This window comes from Melopsittacus undulatus, chromosome 8, assembly GCF_012275295.1.
Source record: "Melopsittacus undulatus isolate bMelUnd1 chromosome 8, bMelUnd1.mat.Z, whole genome shotgun sequence".
Classification (NCBI taxonomy): domain Eukaryota; kingdom Metazoa; phylum Chordata; class Aves; order Psittaciformes; family Psittaculidae; genus Melopsittacus; species Melopsittacus undulatus.
In genome coordinates this window covers 5,533,385-5,553,451 of record NC_047534.1, presented here as the reverse complement: position 1 = coordinate 5,553,451, position 20,067 = coordinate 5,533,385, and the positions used below count along the sequence as shown (strand labels likewise).

Genomic DNA, 20,067 nt, shown 5'->3' with positions numbered 1-20,067 from the left:
GAGTGTAGGAGAACTGAAGGAAAGGCTTTGCTCTGAAGACCTTCAGATCCAGGCTGACTTGCCTTCATTACCACCCCAAAACAGACTAAACACTGGATATGAGTAGCATGCCTTTAGTGTCTTAAATGAGGCCCCCCCAGTCAGAGGCCACTTGTGAAAATGGGAGTCATAATGTCTATGTTTGCACCTATGCAGTGCCAAGAAGGGCAGAATCAAGCCTTTTCTCTCCATCCACTGATGTTTGGAGGCAGCTAAGAGTATAGGATGGATTTTGGACATCGGATCTGGACATTTCCCTGGGATGTGTAACTTGGAATGTGTGTTTTGTTTGGCTATTGCCCAAATTGCAACTTGAAGACTTGATATCAGACTCCTTAGCTTGAAAGCACCTGCAAGCTGAGAGTTGTTCATCAGAGAGACTTGTGAATAACACTGAACAAATGCACTGGAGAATTTCTTATTCTCTTCACAGACAATGTGTGTATGAGAGGGAAGTAAAAAGAGAGAGAAAGATCTTTAAAGAAATTACACACTGTGAATTATTCACTCTGTTTACTCACTTGGAGGTCCTCAGGTAGAAAGAACTACATAATCTGCACTACTGTAGCATGTTAGGGTATCCAGAGGGGGCAAAAGAAACCCTCAACTGTAGGATGAGTCCCCTGGGGCCTTTGTTGACACCCAACCTTTGCTGCACTGAAGCCAAAGTCATAGCCATAGGATTCTTATGCTCCACAGGGATGCAAGCACAGTAGGGAGATAGCAAGCAGCATCAGTGAGGAGGAACAGGACCAAATCAGACCTTGGTGGTCAATACAAGCATCACATGGTGTAGAAAGTGTTTTTTTCTGAGATATGGCTGAGTGCTTGAGTGTCTGGATGGCAACTCCATCATCCTCATGGAATCACCTTAGCCGCCAGGCTCAGCAAGTAAAAGTGGAGCTGGAGACCAAGCCAGTCCTGGATGTCTCCACCAGCTTTGGGTGGAAGGCCCTAAGCAGAGTGCTTCACGATGTATAACCACTCTGCATCTGGGCTGTGGGCTGGCAGAGGTCCCCCAGCCCCACTGCTGATCCCTTTCACTGGCATGAAGTTGACTTCTTCAGAGTTTCAAAGAAAAAGAAAATCATAACAAATGGGAAGCTATAAAAACACATCCAGGCTCCCAGATCTACAGCAGAGATGCTTGGCAATGGACAAGGCTTTAGCACCCTGAAAAATTGGGGTAATGATGTGCAGTAATATTTGCCATCACCGAGGCTGAGTGTGTTCAACAAAACTGTTCTGAAATGCAGCTTCTGCCTGAGCCTGGTAACTCTTTCCTAAATGTAAATATCAGAGCTGTTTTCCAAGCATTCCTTAAATACCATAAGGCCTTAGTCCACTTACAGCACTAACAGCCCATAAAATGTCATTTTTCATTTTCTAATTAGTCTGATGCTTTTTAGATAGGATTTGACAACAGCAGCAAAGCAGCAGCTCAGGGTGCAGGAAATTATCCCTTGGACAGCAAGTCACACGCAGCCACACTGGCACATAGCTGGGAACTGCATGGCAGCATCCCCTTGTGTTGCTGGATGGTGACTCGATGGTGGGATGCATCTCCTCACCCTCCAGTGGGGGACACCAACCAGTCTCATAGGGATGTGAGGGGGGAAGATCATGCCCTTCCCACAAGGATTGTTCTCCCTTTTCCTCCCTGTTGTGGCACATTTTGCATGTGCCTGCAGCAGGAGCTCCAGGCCCAACCATTGGAGCCCTGGATGGAGCAAGGCTGGTTCACCCTCTGTGCATGGTGGGTTGTTGTTATGGGTTTCACTGGGGGGGTTCAGGCTCTTGTGATTTTTAAGACGCTTGAAGCCATTGCCTTTTGGTAAGGAGGAACAGTCTAACTGAGCAAAAGACCCCAGACCTCCATCCCTTTCCCCATGTTGGGTCCCATGGAGCACATCATACTCTTTCCCCAGGCTCTGCACTGAGGCAGCCACAAAGCTGTCATGTTGCCACCTTTCTGGTCTCCCCTATAGCAGGGAGTGTTTTCTTCTCTTGGAGGACACCAGGTTGTGACAATCCCCGTGACACAAAGAGAATGCAGGATTGAGCCCTGCTGCTGTGGGCACTGCATGGGGACAGCTCATTCTCTGCCTTGAGCAAGGCCAGGAGGGACGTCACTCACCCAAGGTCACATTGCATTTCAGAGCCCTTGGTCTTAGTCCTTATCTAAGTTAACACCTTCCTGTTGTGCATGGATGAACAGAGCCCTGCCCAGCCAATGCTTTGTCCCTTGCCCAGCATTTCCCTTCCAGGTGATGCTACAATAGGCAATAGAAGAGCTCTTGTTCCCATTACCACCGTCACATCACTGGCAGAAGCAGCCAATGTTTTATTCACCACCTCTCCCTCCCATACCACTTGTTAAACTGGGTTAGGACTGCTTGAACCTGCTGTGTCAGAAGTCTTCTTCCGCTGGTTGAGAGCCCAGCAGAGGCTCTCCTGACCCGAGACACCTTTCTCACAGCACTCCTCTCGCCATCGTGCGTAAGTAGCTCAGTCATCCCAGCAAGGCGACGTCTTCTTTTACTCCTTCCTGTCTTTAATAATATTATCAATGTCTGGTTTAGATTTTTACTAAATATAGGGCCAGAGGCTGGGCTGGCGTCAGTTCCTCTCAGAAGAACTGGAACAGCTCGCTCAGAAGTACTTATTTCTCTTATTAATTTATCTGGAGTTGTAAAGTTGTTAGATTGCACTATGTCTTTTCAACACCCCCTCCGTTGGCCTGGTAGGAATGATGCTCCTTTAAAGCCTGTCTGTGATCCATGGGTGAGGCTTGGGTGTCTGCCTCTCCCCAGGTAGTTCTGGGGAGTTGGGTGCAAAGAGCCTTTTACAAACCTCCCATGTCCTTGCTACTGGCCTCTGTGGGTAAGACCTGCAATGGACCATAGTGCTGGTGTCATCCCTGTCTGTTCCAGGTGATTCCTTACAGGTGCTATGGGACAGACCCGGCTCCAGGGCTGGCTTGAACCCGCAGTGCTTCTGGCTGCCACATGGGCTGTGAGGCACCAAGGAGGAGGCTGCACCCTGGAACACCCCATTCCTGGCACCAGGAGGGAGCTGGCAGCATCCTTCACTGCCCAGGGAGATGTGACAGCCTGCGCATGCAAGCCATGGGCTGGAGAGCCTTCCCCAGCAAAGGCACAGGAAGGATGGAAGACACTTGACCCCATAGTACCCTCATGGTGGGCCCCTGCCTATTTCATGTCACTGCCTTTGCATTCATTTGTCCAAAGCAATTTAAGTGAGAGCTCCTTGACTTTAGGGCATCCAATGGATGTGGGAGAAGTGGGATATCCCTGCTGCAGGGAGGGAAGGGTTTCCTATGCTTCAAGGGTGTGGGTCCAAGTGGTGGTTGGGAAGGGGAAGGGAAATGGAAAGGGGAAAGGGAAGGGAAGGGAAAGGGGGGAAGGGGAAGGGAAAAATGCAAGGGGAAGGGGAAACGAAAGGGGAATGGAAGAACCCCTGAACAACCAGCTCACACAGAGATCGAGCCCCACAGGGGGGCAGATGAGGGCTGTGGAGCAGAGGATGCTGCAGCTCCTCTCCCTGCCCTGTCCTCTCCATCACACAGGGGTGCCCCCTGCCTTTCCATGGGCGCTTTCCCAGGGCTGTGTCTAATGCAGTGAGCACTGTGCCAGGTTGCCAGCTGCTGTCTGGAGAGGGGCCATGGCTCGCCTGTTCCCAGGCTGTCTCCCAGCTCTATTACTCCACACTTGAGGTTTTTTTGGCTGTGGTGGTGGTGTTGCTGTTGAACTGAAAGGAATGAAATGTCTCTCCTGCACCCCACCTTCTCTGTTTCCCCTGCCACCTCCGTGCAAGGCTGCAAAAGGCACTCACAGGCATGGAGGTGTGTTTGGAGATGGCTTGAGACACCTTGGGCCATCACAGGAAATGAACTGGCCAGTTCTTGCCTCCAATGACAGTACCTGAGGAAAGAGAAGAGCGCTTTTATCCCGAGGGCTGTCTCAGTGCCAATCACCCCTAATTTGTGTGTTGTGATGCCAAAACAGCATAAAACCCCCAAACAGGAAGGTGGGATGGCAGGATCTGGGTCAGGTAAGAGGTGGTCTGGGGCAGGGAGATGGGAAAGGGCTGAGCACAGGATGCTGGGGACCCTGTCCAGGGGTCCCAGTCCAGCCCCGTCAGTGTCCTGGCTCTTCCTGTGGTCCCAGTGTCACCGGGTGCTGCCCAGCTGGGCCTAGATTGGACCATGGAGGTGCAGGTTTGGTGTGAGGGGTGTCCCCATGTGTGTATGATGTCGTTCACACACCATGCCCACGTGGGGACACACATAGAGACGTTCACATGGGCTCACAGACTGACACACATGTGCATAAATACAGACACACTCCCCCCACGGCCTGTCACACACACACAGATAGCCCCGACACACAGACACACACCCCGCACAGCCATCCCCGCACCCCCCGCAGTGTGTCACCACACGCACACACAATCAGTGTCACACACACAAGCAGATGTCCCCGACAGACACACTCACACCTTCACAAACCCCTCCCCAGCACTACTCACACCCCCCGCGAGGTGTCACACACACAGTGTCCGTGTTGCACACACAGTGTCACACACACACAGTGTCACACACACACAGTGGCACACATGCACACAGTGGCACACACACAGATACAGATATCCCCGCTCCCCTGCCCCGCTCCCAGCCCGGCTCTATCGCTCCATGTCGTGACAGCGCGCCCGGACCCAACCGGGTCGCACCGAGCCAGGGTGAGCCAGACTCAACCGAACTGGGCCGTGCCGAGCCGAGCAGAGCCGTACCGAGCCGAACCGGACCGTGCTAGGCCGAGCCGAGCCGAGCCGCACCGAGCCGAGCCGTGCCCACCCCATCCGAGCCCAGCCGTGCCGATGGGAGCCCCCCGGGCCTGGCAGCGCTGCCCGGCGCCGCCTGCACGGGCAGGGCTCTCCGCCTGACGCAGTGAGGAGCTGCAGCCCTTCTCTTCTCGGAGGCCGGCTCCAGCACTGGGATTTGCTCGGCTCAGGCTGCGTTTCCCTGCCCGCCTCCTGCCCCCGGTCCGCCCGCCTGGAAGGGCGCGGGGAGCCGCAGCCGCGGGTGCTCCCGCCGCCCATCACCGCGCCTCGGGGCTGGGCGCGCCGCCGAGCGCCGGGAGCAGCCGCCGGAGCAGGTAAGTGCGCCCGCAGCCCCCGCCGCAGCCCGCACCTTCATCCCCCCCCTCCCTTCCTCCGGCACCGACCCCCGGTTGAGCCCCCCGGGGTCTCCCCACCGCAGTGCCCGGTGAGCCCCACACAGCCCCCGGTGGCAGTTCCCTGTCGCCAAACTTTTGGCGGCTGCAGCGCAGGATGGGGCTCAGCGGGCGGGGACCACGGGCCGGGGGTCTCTCGGATCCGGTTACCCCTGTGCGACGGGGCGGGCGGGCCCGCAGCTCCCACCGGCCGGGTCAAGGGCGAGGAGCCGGGGGAGCATCCCCTGTCCGTGGGGGATCCCAACCTTGGGGTGTCCCCCTCCGCTTGCGGGGTGCATCCCTGTGGCTGCGGGGTGCATCCCTGCCGTCGCTGCAACTGTTGCCCGCGGGAAGCCCCGGTGCTCCGGGGGTAGAGGCAGTGCCGTGGGCAGCAGTGTCCTGATGGGGATGGGGGTGTTCTGCTCCGGGAATGGGGCTGTATGTGTGTATGTGGCTCACCCAGCACCCTAATAACCCCAGTGGCCCCACGCCTGGGGGCTGAGGTAGCGCCGCTCCAGGCTCTATCCCCCTTTGCACCCCCCCAATCCCTCTGCATTCCCACGCCGGCAGCTCGAACCTGCCTCCCCACATGCGCTCCTCCAGCGGCTATTTCGGTCCTCGCGAAACGTGCTGCACATAGAGCTTTAATTACAGAAAATCAATGGAGGGGGACGGGAGTGGGGGTCCCTGCCCCTGTGGGGGGCACACAGCATCCGGCCGGGGGCAGGTGTCCGGGACCTGCCCCACATCCTGGCCCGGTGCGGCTGCGGGTGGGACGGCCCCGGGGGAAGCTGGGGGCAGGAGCCGTTCTGTGAGTTTGAGCCGCTCTCGCTTGCTTGTTTTTAAATCAGGGAGTGGGGGACAGGCGGAACGTGTTCCTCCCCCGTGGGTGTGTTGCAGTTTTAATTCTAATGACAGACGTTGCTGTAAAGTTCCGTCTCAGTTCCCAAATTCGGGCTGAGCCTGCGGGACCGGGGCGGGCCCTGAACAGCGGCCGGAGTTGCCAAAGGATTTGCTTGATTGATTTTAATGAAGCTTTAATGAAGCTGGGGGACCGCGAGGGGTGCCCCGTCCGCACTCCGGCTTGGGGCTGGGATGCCGTCCTCCTTCTTCGAGGGGATCCCTAAGCAGGACCCCGCTCCCCCGGTCCTGCCTCACATTACGGGTGAGGCTGTACCCGGGGATGCCAGGGAGAGTGGGAGGCAGCTCCTCCAGGGCAGGACCCCTCCAACCACCCCAAACAACCCTGTGGTCCTCAGCCCCATCCCGCCCGACGTGGAGAGGGGCTGCTTCCCCCGTGCGCTGCGGGACCCGGCCGGCAGCAGCGTCCCGGTGCTGGAGACATGCTGGCCGTCGGGGTCCTCGCACCCTCCTCTCCTTCTCCCTCTCTTCCCGTCCAGAAACCTCCGCATCTCCCCTCATTCGTGCCTTCCCCCGGACGGGCAGCCCGTGGGAATCGCGATGCTCCCACACCCAGGCTGTGGTTTGCAGCCTCGGGAAAGCCCCACGGAGCGGAGGGGGGAAAGGGGGGCCCTGTATCAACAGGCTCACCCGGGGCTGGGGCAGCCGGGATCAGCCGGTCGCGGCCGCTCACACCTTCCCCGGCCAGGGACTCGGCTCCTTCCATCAGCTCCGAGCGTTTCGGTGCCGGTTTTGCACGGTATGAAATATTAAGAAGTTTGCAGCGGTGAATAAAGGGATCGTTAATAGAAATTGATGGCAACGTTGGCAAAGGGGGTGGCACCGCCTGTACAAACGGCACGGCTCACCGGGGAGCGGGCGGGGCCCTTCGCAGAGGGTTTTTAAGGGGTTTCACCCCAAATTAACGGCTTGTCGCTTCAAGGCTGCGGCAGCGCCCAACCCCAGGCGCTGCTCTGCACATTTCCGACGGTGTCTTGAAGGGGAAAAGCGGATTTTTCCGCCCTGCCTGGCTGGAAAGAACAACCCGGTGTCTGTGCAGAGAGGAGGCATCCCTGCCTCCCCCCCTCCTCGAAGTTTAGCACCGAAAGTACCCCCCTCTAGCACCCCCAGCCTGGCACCTTGCGGGGCTTAGACCAGTCCAGACCCTCTGTTTTGCCCCGGCCTGGAGGGTATAGATGCAGTGGGGGGAAATGGGCAGCGCGGTGCTTTCCGTGGGGGCCGGAGGGTGCCTCCAGCATCCTCCAAGTGAAGTGAGGGTGCGGGCAGAGCTGGGCAGCGAGGGGACCTCCGTCTCGGGGGGGGCTGGGGCAGGAGTTAACTTGGCCCAGTGACCTGGAGGACCCCAGGATATGGGGGGGACTCGGGCAGGGGTCCAGTTTCTGGCTGGCAGAGGAGTCCGAGCTCCCCACGTTGGGCTCAGCCGCTTCGAGCTTGAGTCAGCGCTTTTGTAAGCGGCGTGGATGGGGCAGCGCTACGCGGAGAGGGATGCGGTCCTGCCGCGGAGGAAGCAGGAGAGGGGGAGCAGGGGCGGTCTGGGGGAGAGCAGAGAGGGGCAGAGGGATAGAGGGATACCCGGGGGGTACGGGCCCATCCGCTCTCGTCGGCAGCCGCTGCTCGGTGGCGGCGGGGAGTGGGATGGGGCGGGCGAAGGGAGACCCGACGCCTCGTTGACGGGCGCTTGAGACCGCCTGTAACCCCCCCGGGGAGGGTCAGTGCCGTGCCCACTCCCCAGACCCCTCGCTGGGGTCGGTCCCAGGGCCCGGGGCTGCGTGTCCCGGTCCCGGCAGCCGCTGCGGGCTGGGGCAGCGCCGCTCTGTGACAGCAGAAAGTGGCTGGAAAGGGGCGAGGCGTCACACGCTCTGCCTCCGGGAGGCAGGGAAACGCTGAGGGACCGATGGGAAGGCATGAATGAATGAATCTCCATAAAGAGCCCCAAGCAGCAGGGAGAGGGAGAGAGGAGGAGGAGGAAAGAGGAGGAAGAAGCAGAAGGAGGAAGAAGGAAGAAGAAGGAAGAGCCGGAGCAGGGCAGGCAGCAGCAGCAGCAGATGTGACGCCGGCAGGTAAGGAGGTGCCGGTGGTCGCACAGCCCCGCGATGGCAGGTTGGGGGGCACAGCCCGAGGAGGGGGGACAGGAGCTACCGGTACCCCGCGTGTTTGGGGTTTAATTTATTTTATTGATTTATTCATTTATTTATTTATTTTAGGGGGGCTGTTTCCCTCCTCAAGATGTGGGATTCCCCGAACTTCCCAGGACTCCCCCCTTTTCCCATCTCCCGGTACTGCCGCCCCGCGTCCCCGCTAGCTCCGGGATGGGGGGCTCCGGGCTGAGCCCCTTCCCCAGGACAGCCCCTCCGCAGCCGAAGCCGTGCCCTGGCCCTGCCGAGCCGGGGCGGCTGCTTTCGGAGGTGACCCGCACCGGCGGCCGGACCCGTCCCGCTGCGGGGCAGCCCCGAGCCGGGCCCAGCGCACCCGCCGGCAATGGAACCTCCTCGGCCTGGCTTCTGGATCCACCCTACTGGGGGGCGTCCAGGTCCTGCTTCGGGATGGGGTCAGTGGGGAGCTCCTCTCCCCCGGTCTCCATCACCGCTGACGTTACATAAGGCAGAGGAGTGTGTAGCGTTAGCACCGGCTGAAGCACCGGGAGCTCACCCAAGGATGCCCAGAGAGGAGCCTGGCACCGTTCGACTGCTCTCCATCCTCTGCCCCACCTGCCCCACTGCTTGGGGTGAGCCACCGCTCTGCCTCCTTCCCCCTGCCTGCTACCTCCTTCCCTCTGCCCATTGCAGGGACTGTGCTTGTGGGTCACACAGGCGGGCAGCTGACGGGGACAGGTATGCACATGCATACACACACACACATGCATACACATATACATATGTATACACAGGCGTACACATACACACAGACAGACAGACAGACACTCCCTTCCCAGCCCTGCAGCCCGCGCTTTGCCTCCTGTGCAGAGCTGCCTTGCACTAATGCTGCCCATGCACATGCACACCCCCCCGTTTGCTGTAGCATCCTTGCTCTCTTAGATGGGTCCACTCCAAGCGATGCACACAAGAAGTGCTTGTGCACAAACACCCGCTGTGGGTCACTCTCTGGCACACACACGTGGGGTACCGCACACTGTGGGTATCCACCAGCGCTGGTGCAGGGGTGCTGGGTGCTCTCTCAGGCAGGGAACTGTGTGGGATGGGGCTGGCTCCCAGCCCGGGTGAGCGCTGGGGAAGCTGCAGGCCTGGCAGGGCAGCCCGGCTGGCTGCGGTGGGCAGCTCTGCGGCTGCCCGCAGCGTTCCCCTCCCTGACCGAGGTGCTCTGAGTGGGGATCAATAATGCCTTTCTGATTGGCTTCAATTCCCCATTCAAACTAGTCACTGCATTAGGACTTGATTTTTCTCCCCTTTGACTCCGGGCCAGATTAGATTGTGAATTTGGCTGATTTCAAGCAACTGAAGGAGGGAAGAGTCATACAGAGAGTGAGAGAGAACTGAAATATCCTACAGGATCCCCTGGAGGGGAGAGAAATCAGGTCTAGATAAGAGCTTGTTCTCCCTGTCTGGCTAATGCTTTCCTGTTTGATGATCACAAAACACAAGATCTAACCTCTCACCAGGACACCTTAACTATGAAAGGTCAGGCTTTTGGTTTGCTCGAGGTGCAAGGTTTATTATTATGAGCTATGGATTATTTATTACAGCTCTCCCATCCTCTGCACAGAAAGATGTGTCCGGTGCTTCCGAGGTTTCTGAGTCGAGCTCTGGATGTAGCGCTATGGTTGGAAAAGCTGTGAGGGGACAGGACATAGTTCATGCTCCAGAGAGCCCAGTGCTCTCCTGTCTGTTTGTACTCTCAACCCCATCCTCAGGCATGTTTTAATGGTGCTTATTTTCCCTGTGCATGTGCTGGGGACCAGTGACCAGGTTGTGCCAGTGAAGCTCAGTGTCCCAAAGGGACAAGGGAAGCAGCAGCCAGGCACATCCCAGCTGCACTGGTCAGCATGGAGCTTCTCTGCTGGTTATTCCAGGGCTGCGATCTCACACCAAGAAAAGCTACAAGAGCAACACAGCAACACCCGCAGCATCCCAGCTGCTGGTGCTTGGCTGTGAATTGGTGTTAACTCCAGGTGTAGGAGAAGCCTGGGATTAGGTGGCTTCTGAGCAAAGAGCACTGAAAACTCCACTGGAGTAGAGGGATTTAAGGAGGAGTTGTTATAGGGCAATGAGATGCTTCAGAAGATGAGGATGCAGGGCTAGGGGCTTGATGCAGGTAGGTTGTGCCTTTTGGAGCTGTCTGTGATGGGGAAGCTGGGGGGGGGGCATCAGCAAGGCGTTTAGGTGAAGTGGGGAAGAGGAAGCAAAGCTGCTATAGGGGTGATACATGCTGGGAGCACAGCCTTGAGAAGTCTTTTGCATGATCCATTGTAGCTGCTGGATTGATTTGGTGTTATGAACCCAGGGCCTGCGGAGAATCTCTATGTGAGCCCGATGGTGGGACAGCACTGGGGCTGAGTGCAGTGAGATGGAGGTGTGATGGTCACTGGCAAACTGGACCCAGAGGGGGCTGGTGGGGAAGGGTGTGCTCAGTGGGTTGGCTATGGAGCCATGCATAGCCCTAAAGTGTGAGTGAGGAAGGAGACAGAGCTGTGAAAGCAGCAGGGCTATGGGGATGTTGAGGGGAAGGAGCTGGAGACCCTGAGCCCTGGTCCCATATGTGCTACACCCTCAGAAGAGCAGTGGCAGCCAGGGTGGCAGGGGTTTGGTGTGCAGAAAGGGAAGGGAGAGCATGAAGTGATAGGTGAGGTGCTGGAGCAGTGACTGTAGGTGTGGAACCCAGCACAAGGGTTGTCTGAGACACCCCTGTAATAAAACTGAATACTAATAAATGCCTAAGAAAGGAGCTGTGTGAGTTAACTCCAGGTGAGGGGAACCTGGAGCCCTCATGCACAATGAGGAGCTGGGGCAGGAGGGTCTGGAGGAGGTGGCACTGAGGGTGCAGGGTGTGGATCAGCCTGTATAAGGGAGCTGGAGGGACACAACAGAGGGCCAGGGAGGTGGGGATGGAGTTGTTGTAGTTATGACAGCAGCCTGAAAGACGTATGCATTTAGAAAACCCAAACCTCAACAGGCAAAACCCCTCCTATCAATCAGGGGAGGCTCCTGTTGTGTCATTTGGGTCCAGCCTCTGTACTGCCTGGCATCATCCCCCATGCAGTGTAAGGTTCAAGGTATAATTCAACATGATCATGAGGAGAGCTCTCTGCAGATTTAATTGTGGCCAAATGCCTAGTGGAGCAGCACATCCCACATCTCTGCCCTGCAGCCTGAGCATTTTCTCCCCTCTGGGTGCCAGCAGGGAGAATTGGGTGTCCCAGGATGGGGTCCAGACCTGTGACCCTTGTTCTCTTTGCGGTTCTGCCCAGTTTGGGGACAAAACCATCAGGCTTTTTGTTTAAATACACCCATTGTGTGTGGTCAGGGCTATGGTGGGCAAAGCCAAGTGAGCACAGCCCCACTGGCTTCCCTTACTCCTTTCCCCTTTGTGCTTATGTGAGCCTGGAAAACTCTGAGGTTTGAGGTTTTGCCTCCTCCATTTCAGCATTTCTCTAGGAGCTGGACAAGGGCAGTCTCTCTAGCACACTTATGTTTCTAAATCAGCAGGAAGAAGCGTATGGAAATGTATGCGTTTCACTGTATCAGCTGCTATCAGCTTTTAGCTTTATTACAGTAAGTGCAGAGTTTTTTGTGGGCCAAACCCATTCATTGGATGTAATGGAGTTAAACTGCAGGCAGCTTTGGCAACTTGTTTGTGTATATCTGTAAAATGGACAGGCAGAAATAATAAATTGTATACTTTCTATGGCATCTTTCAGGGGAAAAAATCTTCCAATATATCTTATAAACAACATGTATATTTTGCTACAGTATATGCTCATATCTAAGTACAAGGTACTTTAATGTTGGTTTCTTTTTTCCCCTTTCCTAGAGCTATATATATATGTGTGAACTTGGATTCACCTGTGTGTTTTCTCATGCTGCTTTCCTTACAAGTGTCTTTAGCAGCTTGAAACAATTTTGCTGGATTTCTCTCTTTTCTTTTGGTGTATTTGTATCTCTTCCTAGAAACGCAGGTGTAGTAAGAGCCGTGAGCATCACTGCGAAGGGCTTGGAAGGAGGGAAGAATAATGCATGTAAAGCCTCTTGCTAAACACCCAAAGCAAAACTGTCCCAGCTGCAAATGCAATATCTTGGGGCCTTTCACAGGTACAAACATCAGCTGTGAAACCTTTGAGGGTTCTTCCTTTCCCTTTTTCTTGAGCTGCTGTTTTCCTCCATTTCCAAGGTGGTATCAGTTTCTCGACCTGTTCTGGGCTTAGATCCTGCTTGTGCAGAGCCTTTTCCAGTGTAATGTGCAGCAAACTGACACTTGAAGCTGTGGGAAAACATGATTTGTAGAAGATGGGTTCGTTTTCTGATGAGGTATTTGAGGTCTTTCCATGCTCTAAATAAATTAGACCCAGACTTGTGGCTCTTTGGCATAGGGAGGGGAGGTGGTTGATGAGCTGAGCTAATTTATCACACAACAATGACATATCAGATGGTTATTGGTGCCCCATATGGAGTGCTTGGTGTGCAGAGCTGAGGGGAGAGGGTGTAAATATATGAAGTAAATGTGAAACAATGGTGACAGGTACCTGAATAAGTCTGGAGGTTCCGGTGGCATTAAAACAAGTTGTGGGTAGTGAGGCACGAGATAATGTGATGTCAAAGGAACCCTAGAATGTATTTGTATCACAGGTCAGGATTTGCTGGGGTTTCTAAATATTACATTAATTCATTCGCACATTCTTAACTGGTGATTGTTCCAATTGGAACATCATTCATTTACTGCCTCTTGTTTTACTTTGCTGGTGCGGTGGGCTTCATGCTGACTCTTTTCCCCTCTGCTTTGTGAGGCTCAGAATGCCCAGCTGTGATGCTCACACCATCACCTGCAGCGTCTTTGATAACACTTGTTTCCCATATTATGCTCACAGGCTGCGCAGCACTGACCTGACTCTGTAACTGGAGAAAGAGGGAGAGAAAGAGCCCAGATGTGAAGCAGCTCCTTTCAAATGCTGCACAGCATCCTTTCTCGGTAAAGCAGGGTGCTTGGCAGTGTGCTGGAGCAGGATTAGGCCCTTTGGGCTCCCCCAGGCAGGGGTCTTATGCATGTGTTTGCGTGTTTTCTTCCTTGGAAACTCACATGGATGCTCCCTGTCCCCTCGGTCTCTGAGGTGGGTGCAAGTACCCAGGGCTGCTCCTCTCTGCTGCCCAGGGATGGGGAAGCAGGGTGCTGCTGTGTGTCACCCAGTGGGGCTTGTGTCTGTCAGCTGCTGCATGGGAAGTGTCGAGGGATAACACCTTCAACACTGTGCCCTTTATCGCGTTGTCCTGAGGGTAGACATGCTCTTGAGAGCTGCTTTCTGGTGTTAGCTCTTCAGCTCCTCCTGGGAAGGAAAGCTGGGTCAGGGGCATGTGTGCAGGGAGGAGGCTGGTGGTCAGGGCTCTGGTTCTCTTTAGAAGCCAGGTTTGGGGTTCACACTTATCTGCAATAACTGTATTAGCTGCTTTATTTAAGGTATGTGATGATAACAGATCAGAGAGGCTAACACAAGCAAGGACTGTTCCCTTCAAGCTGTGCCTTCCAGAACGCTTGTCCCAGGTTTGCAGTGAGCAGGTTGGGTTTTCCTACCCGCCATCCTGTTTCTTCCTTTAATTCCTGCTTCTGGCTTCATTTCTCTTCCCCACCCTCTGCCCACACTCTCCTCTCGCTCGGAGGCGAGCGATGCAGCTCGAAAGCCCCATTCATCACCGCCTGCTAGCGAGGCACAAGCAGCCGCTCCATTGATTGACTGTGGCCGTGAGTGAGTTTAAAGTCATTACGCTCCTGAGATGGTTTTAAATATGACGACATGAAAACCAAAGCTGAGAGAAGCCTCATGGAGAGGGTGTCTCCAGCCAGGGAATCCCCAGACCCAACTGCTCTGGACATTGTGGGTGTCCCTGCATGAGCCTGGACCGCTCCGTGCTGGTTAGGTGGGAGTGTGCCGGTGGGGAATTCAGTGGCAATATTTCACTGTAGCAAGGACTATTGTGTAAAGCCATCCATCTGCTGTCTATCTAATGCTTTGCATGAATTAATGAGCTGATCAGGAGAATGCTGCAGCAGCCGGGTGAGGTATATGCTTCTTGTCCTCATGTTACAGGTGGGGGGGGACTTGGAGGCATAGAGGTGAAGATTGCGGTTCCCAAGGTTGTTAGGGTGCTTTTTGCCATTAGTGAATGCTGTTGTTAAGATATTTGTGTCTGTCTTGTTTTATTGATCAATTGATCTTATTTTTTTGGGATCTTTTTTGGCTTCAAGAGCAGTTCTGAGAGCTTGATGCGGCTGCAAGTCAGACCTGGAGAGTCTCAGCTCAGGGTGTGATCTTCCAGTATGTTAGTGGCAAAACAGCTAGGTCTGCTACAGCTCTTGGCTGTGATATAGAAGTCTCTTTTCACTGGATAAGACAAACTCTCGGCATTCCTTACAACACTGGCTGTTTAACATACCTTCCTCTCACCCCGCAGCCTTTCCTAGGCAAGGCTTTCCATAAACATCCCTATATTCCTCAAAGCAACTCTCCTGGCCACCTGCAGCTTGCACAGTGCCTGCCCGCCGATGGCTGATGCTCGGAGCATCTCTCTCCTCCACGCTACGATAAGTGCAGCTTTTCAAGAACGGTGCATTGAGCAAATGCCATTGCACAGCCCCAAAATCTATCAGAGGAAATGACAGCGGCTGTAAGCATTAATCATCCAGTATCATCAAAATAAAGTTGTTGCAATAGAGCACTGTCAAAGGATGAGCATCTTGACTGCGGCTCAGCGCTGGTTCCATTAATGCTGGTGTTCACCAAGGTATTCTAACAGAGATGGTAATTGCATGGTCCAAGTGCTCATCTTGTGACATTAGGAGTTAACTCTTCCTTCTCCAGACTGGGCAGCTGATTCAGTCTGATCACAAGCAAAAAGCCTGGGGCAGTTGAGGAGTTCATCATTGTGCAAAGAAGTCTGTGCCTGGCTCTGAAGGGGCATTTCCTACCCTCCTTTCTGAGCTCTCATAGGAAAAGGTGTGAAGTTGTTCAGCCCAAAAAAAGGAGTTATTTAAAAATAAAAAAAGCATTGCACACTGGTTTTGGGGTATAAAAATACTTGTTCCTGCTTTACTCCTGCCCCAAGATGTAGCTTGGAGACAGAACCCATAACCGGTATGCTGGTTCTGCCCCTACTCAAGCTACAAATGTGGGCAGACATAGTGAGCATGATAAGGCATCCATCAGGATGAGGACTGTGACCACTGGTGTCACCAAGCTGATTCACACTTGGGGATGGAGAGAGGCACTGCAGTAATGTCACTTCACTCCGCCTTCTGGGAAGGTGGTGCTGAGCATTGCAACATCTGGTCCAAAGGGATGGAGAGTTTCTATCTAAAATCCAGGAGTTCTAACCTATCTCTTGTGTTTTACGGCACCATTGAACTTTAATGCTGTCTGTGTATGAGCCTCTGTCCCTAGTGTCTGTGGGGACCTGGCCCATGCTAGGAAGAGCTGTGCTTGATGAACTGAGCAGGATGCTGGGATTGAGCTGTGCAGGCAGGTAGGACTGAGACTGCAGGGTAGGGATGGCCACTCATCTGAACCCATCCAGGCCCACTTGGCCTGGCTCCTGTTCAGCTTGTCTAGGGAAATACTGAAGGACAAGCACAGGAATAACACAACTGCTTCTGGAGAATATCAACGACAGAGGAGTAAAGGGAAAATTTGAGGACTCTTAAATAAGTCAGCATGTTTCAATGGCTTTTCCAATTCATGGTGGAGCAGAAATTAGGCTGGGGAGTTCTGTTCTGCTTCATTGTTAAAGAAAAAAGGGGGAGTAAATCTGTGGGATATGAGCCTTAAAATTCCACCAGAAATCAGAGAATCACTTAGGCTGGAAAAGACCCTTAAGATCAAGTCCAACTGCAATGCTTACAGGCAAAGTGAACATCACCACCCCATCAAAGTACAGAGAAGTCTGCTGTGGTTCTTACTGTCTGTGTCAGTTTGTTAATCTTGAGCTTCACTAATAGTTTTACAGAAAAGTCCTCTTCTGTATTAAAATCCTTTCCAGTTGTGAAGTCAGTTGTAGGTTCTCTAATTCCACATTAGCTTTAAGGAAAAACTCCTTTCTACATGGCTTTTCTCACCTCTCTTTTAATGAAGAATTACTAGTTCCTGTTGTGACATATATATACACACACACATCTGTATTTCTTTTTTTCCCCAGCCTTTATCTTCCTAACAAAACAGCCATAAACCAGTGTTATGTTGCATAGCCCTTGGGATGATACATTCTCTTTTGCACTGGAGCTCTTACTTGTGACGGTGAACAGTGAATACACTTCATTTTAATTAGGCTAGGTTGGGAAATAAGAGTGTTTGATCTTGCTTTTCTCCTCTTCTGGTTTGAAATGCTGCTGGTTTTATTTTCAGCAAGAAACTGACACAGGGTTGCCCAGAGAAGCTGTGGCTGCCCCATCCCTAGCAGTGTTCAAGGAAAGGTTGGATGGGGCTTGGAGCAACCTGGTCTGGTGGAAGGTGTCCCTGCCTGTGGCAGGGACTGGAACTGGATGAGCTTTAAGAGAAATGGTCATCAAAGCTGGTCAGGTTTTCTGTGTCTCTTTGAGAGCCCTTTATAGGTATAAGGGGAATCGTGGAGATTCCTGGATCTGGAGAGCTGGCAGCTGCATTTGGTGGGTAAACCTGGAGGTGAAGTGACATGCCCAGGGTTACCTGGGGCATTGGTGCTGGAGCCTGTGCTGGGATCAAGCACTTCGACACCTGCTTCTGCTTGAACCATGAGACTTGTTTTCTTTCCTTGTCCTTAGTTCTGCAGCACAAGGAAACTTTTGCTTAATGTTACATATTCTCCTAAATCTCGGTGATGACATTGATGTGTGTGCTGGATCAGGGCCTGTTCTGTTACACATATGGATGTGCACACAGCTGTGAAGTGTTTTCCATCTTTAGGCTTCTGCAGTCCAAGGGAGAGATCTTGCCTCCCTGCCCACAGATGTGTTCTCTCTCCCGTTGCACCACAGACACCAATGTTTGGTCCCCTTGCTTCAAAGGTGAGAATTTGGGTAGAGTTCCTAGTTGCTTTGATCACTCATTGCCCATTGACTTTGCTAACGAAGCTGTGTGTGTGAATGCAGTCTTCTGGGCTCGAGAGCTGGACATGGCTGTGGGGTGAAGGCCTTAGTGTTGGGATAGGATCTCCCCTGGACCGCATGAGCGGGGAAATACCTCCCAGCCTAATGCTCTTGAAGGTTTTAGGTTGTGCTGGAGCACACCAGCAGAGAATTACGTGTTGGTTGTGTCTTGTCTTGTAGAGCTTGTCACACACCTTGCTTTTAGTGGTGTCATCAGCAGCTAAAATGCAGCTGCTTCCTTCAGGGTGAGAGCAGCAGCTCCCAAAAAGGGTGATGCAAAATACTCGGGTTGGGTGGCAAGGCAGATGGTGCTCATCCCAAATGTAGATGGGGAAGGCCAGGCTCTGCAACCCTTTTGATGTGTGATATCCTTTCAGCCACTCTGTAGCCTACATGCTCACTTGAGAGTGAATGGTGCTTCCTCATCACCATGCAGCATCTGAGCTTTCCTAGAGGTCTCCATCCATTTACCATCATGAATTGTGCTTACGAAGCTCTGAGATTGTGCTGAATGAGAGCCTGAGGAAACTGCAGGTGGGAAATTGAAGGGAAAGAAAAAAGTGCTGGGGACAGCAAGTCATCCCAAGTCAGTTTATAGCAATTCCATCTTATTTAAATGAAAAGAGATAGCAATGCATAAACCATTTAAATATTTCATCTATGGAAGAGCCCTGAATGAATTTGTACTACATGTGCATGCGTAATGCTTCAGCAGGGGTGGCAGCAGAGGCACCAGCACTGCTCATGCCCGTGCTCGTATGGGGCTGTGCCCCAGCCCTTCAGGCTGGCCTGAGGGTTTTGATTAAAGTGTTTTATTTGAGTAGGGGATTCATTTTACCCTCATTTTACCCTATCAGTGTCTTAACAGGTTGGATTTGACTGTCTGAGGTGAGGGCCTCTCCCTGCTCCTCTGTGCTTTCTGCCTGATGGGTGCCTGGTGACCCTGGAGGATGCACAAATAGCCCCAACTCAGGGCTGTGCCTGTCCAACCTTGTGGAGAGTCATGAGGTCACTGCTGTAAATGGGAGGAGAAATTGTCCTTTTAGCTTTAAAAATAGCTGTGTTTTCTTTAATGGCATTTTCCTTGAGGCGGTCATAGAATAGTTAGGGTTGGAAAGGACCTTAAGATCATCCAGTTCTAACAGAAGTGTGCAGCGCAGTTGAGTTGCTGCTGAGCTGAAAGGGGTGCCAGGATGCCCCATTTAATCCCATTCCTGACACACATGTGTCTCTAAAAATGAACCCCAACAAGCAAAACTCCATGGGGTTTCTTCTACTCCATGTATTTAATTTTCCTGCCTTCCTGTAGCCAGGTTGGAGATGTTTCCTCTGTGGAAAATCCTCTCTGATATTGCTAAATAGGACTCTGTAATCTCCAGCAGCTAAAGTGCTTTTTGGATCCAAGGGTGTTGTGTTGGTGTGTTTCTTTGCTTGGGTTTGTTTCCCCCCTGACTCTGTCCATCCTTACTGAAGTGCAGGCTCTCCAGTGATGAGTGATTATGGGCTTATCACTGGGAAGTGCCACGAATGCCAGACCCGCGCTTACAGGGAGAGAAATGCATGAATTTTCCACATCAGTAGGAACTGAAGATTTTGCTAAAGGTGTTTCGAGCTGTAAGTAGTGAGATACGGCTCTGCCAGAGAGCTCCGGAGAGGCAGAAACCTGCCTGGAAAATTAAAACATGGATTTCATGCCTTGGAAAACCATCTATAAGGAAGGATGCAGGAGCTGGCTGGCTCTTGGCCATGCAACAAGTAACTTGGGCTCCCCAGCAGTGAGGCTGCTGAACCACAGATGTTGTGGCTGACTTTAATCTGACTTCAGAGATGTTCATTAAGGAGCCTTGGGCTGGCTGCCGGCTGCGTTATCAAGGGCTGCAGCACAGCCAGGGATGTGTGGGGATGTGTCAGACCCTGTAGTCAGTGCCATCCCTGTGAGTGCCTCTCCGTGCACTCATTGCGTGCTGGGTCAACTGCTTCTGTCTCAATTTTATATGTAAAAGCTCCATTAAATGTTGTCACAGCCTGGGGTGCAGATGGACTTGAGACAGACCGACCACAACCAGGGCAGTCAGGACAAAGTTACCTGCCCAATTACAGCCTCTGGTGATATACATGCTGAAGGAAAAGGAACAGCAATAAGTGAATCAAGCCTCTGTTGTCCTCAAGGTCTGTCTGTCAACTAATGAGGCAGACTGCTGAACCTCTTATTTAATAATAGTACTTGGGACTTCTGTAGAGTTACTACTTATAACTTAAACCCAGGCTCTGCATTGACAAAGGGCTGCAAACAGCATCTTGTTCTGCCAGTGCCTTGGTTTTGGTGTGGAAGCTATGCTGGATGTTCTGGTAACAAGAGCAGGTCCATGCCTTGGTGATCTCTGTGGAGCAAACCCACCCGTGTGTTCCCTATCCAGCATCACATCAGCTAACTCATGCTCTGCTGTTCTACCCTCCACCTTGCCCTCTTCCTCACCCCATAGAGCTGCCATGTGGTTTTGGTGCCCAGCACGTAGCTAATGTCTGTTTGTAAGTCAATACTTCGTCATTATTTAGTGAAAACATAAGCAGCATTGTACAGCTGGTAGCAACATTGATT

At 53.1% G+C, this 20,067-nt stretch overlaps 1 protein-coding gene across 1 annotated transcript in view; it reads left to right on the top strand.

Moving 5' to 3' along the window:
* The first annotated feature begins 5,112 nt into the window (after positions 1-5,112).
* The window catches only part of ELFN1 (extracellular leucine rich repeat and fibronectin type III domain containing 1), a 105,188-nt gene continuing 90,233 nt past the window's right edge, over positions 5,113-20,067 (top strand). Inside the window, exon 1 of the mRNA XM_034065782.1 lies at positions 5,113-5,216. The gene's annotated coding sequence lies outside the window, so the exon portion shown is untranslated. The remainder of the gene's footprint in view (positions 5,217-20,067) is intronic.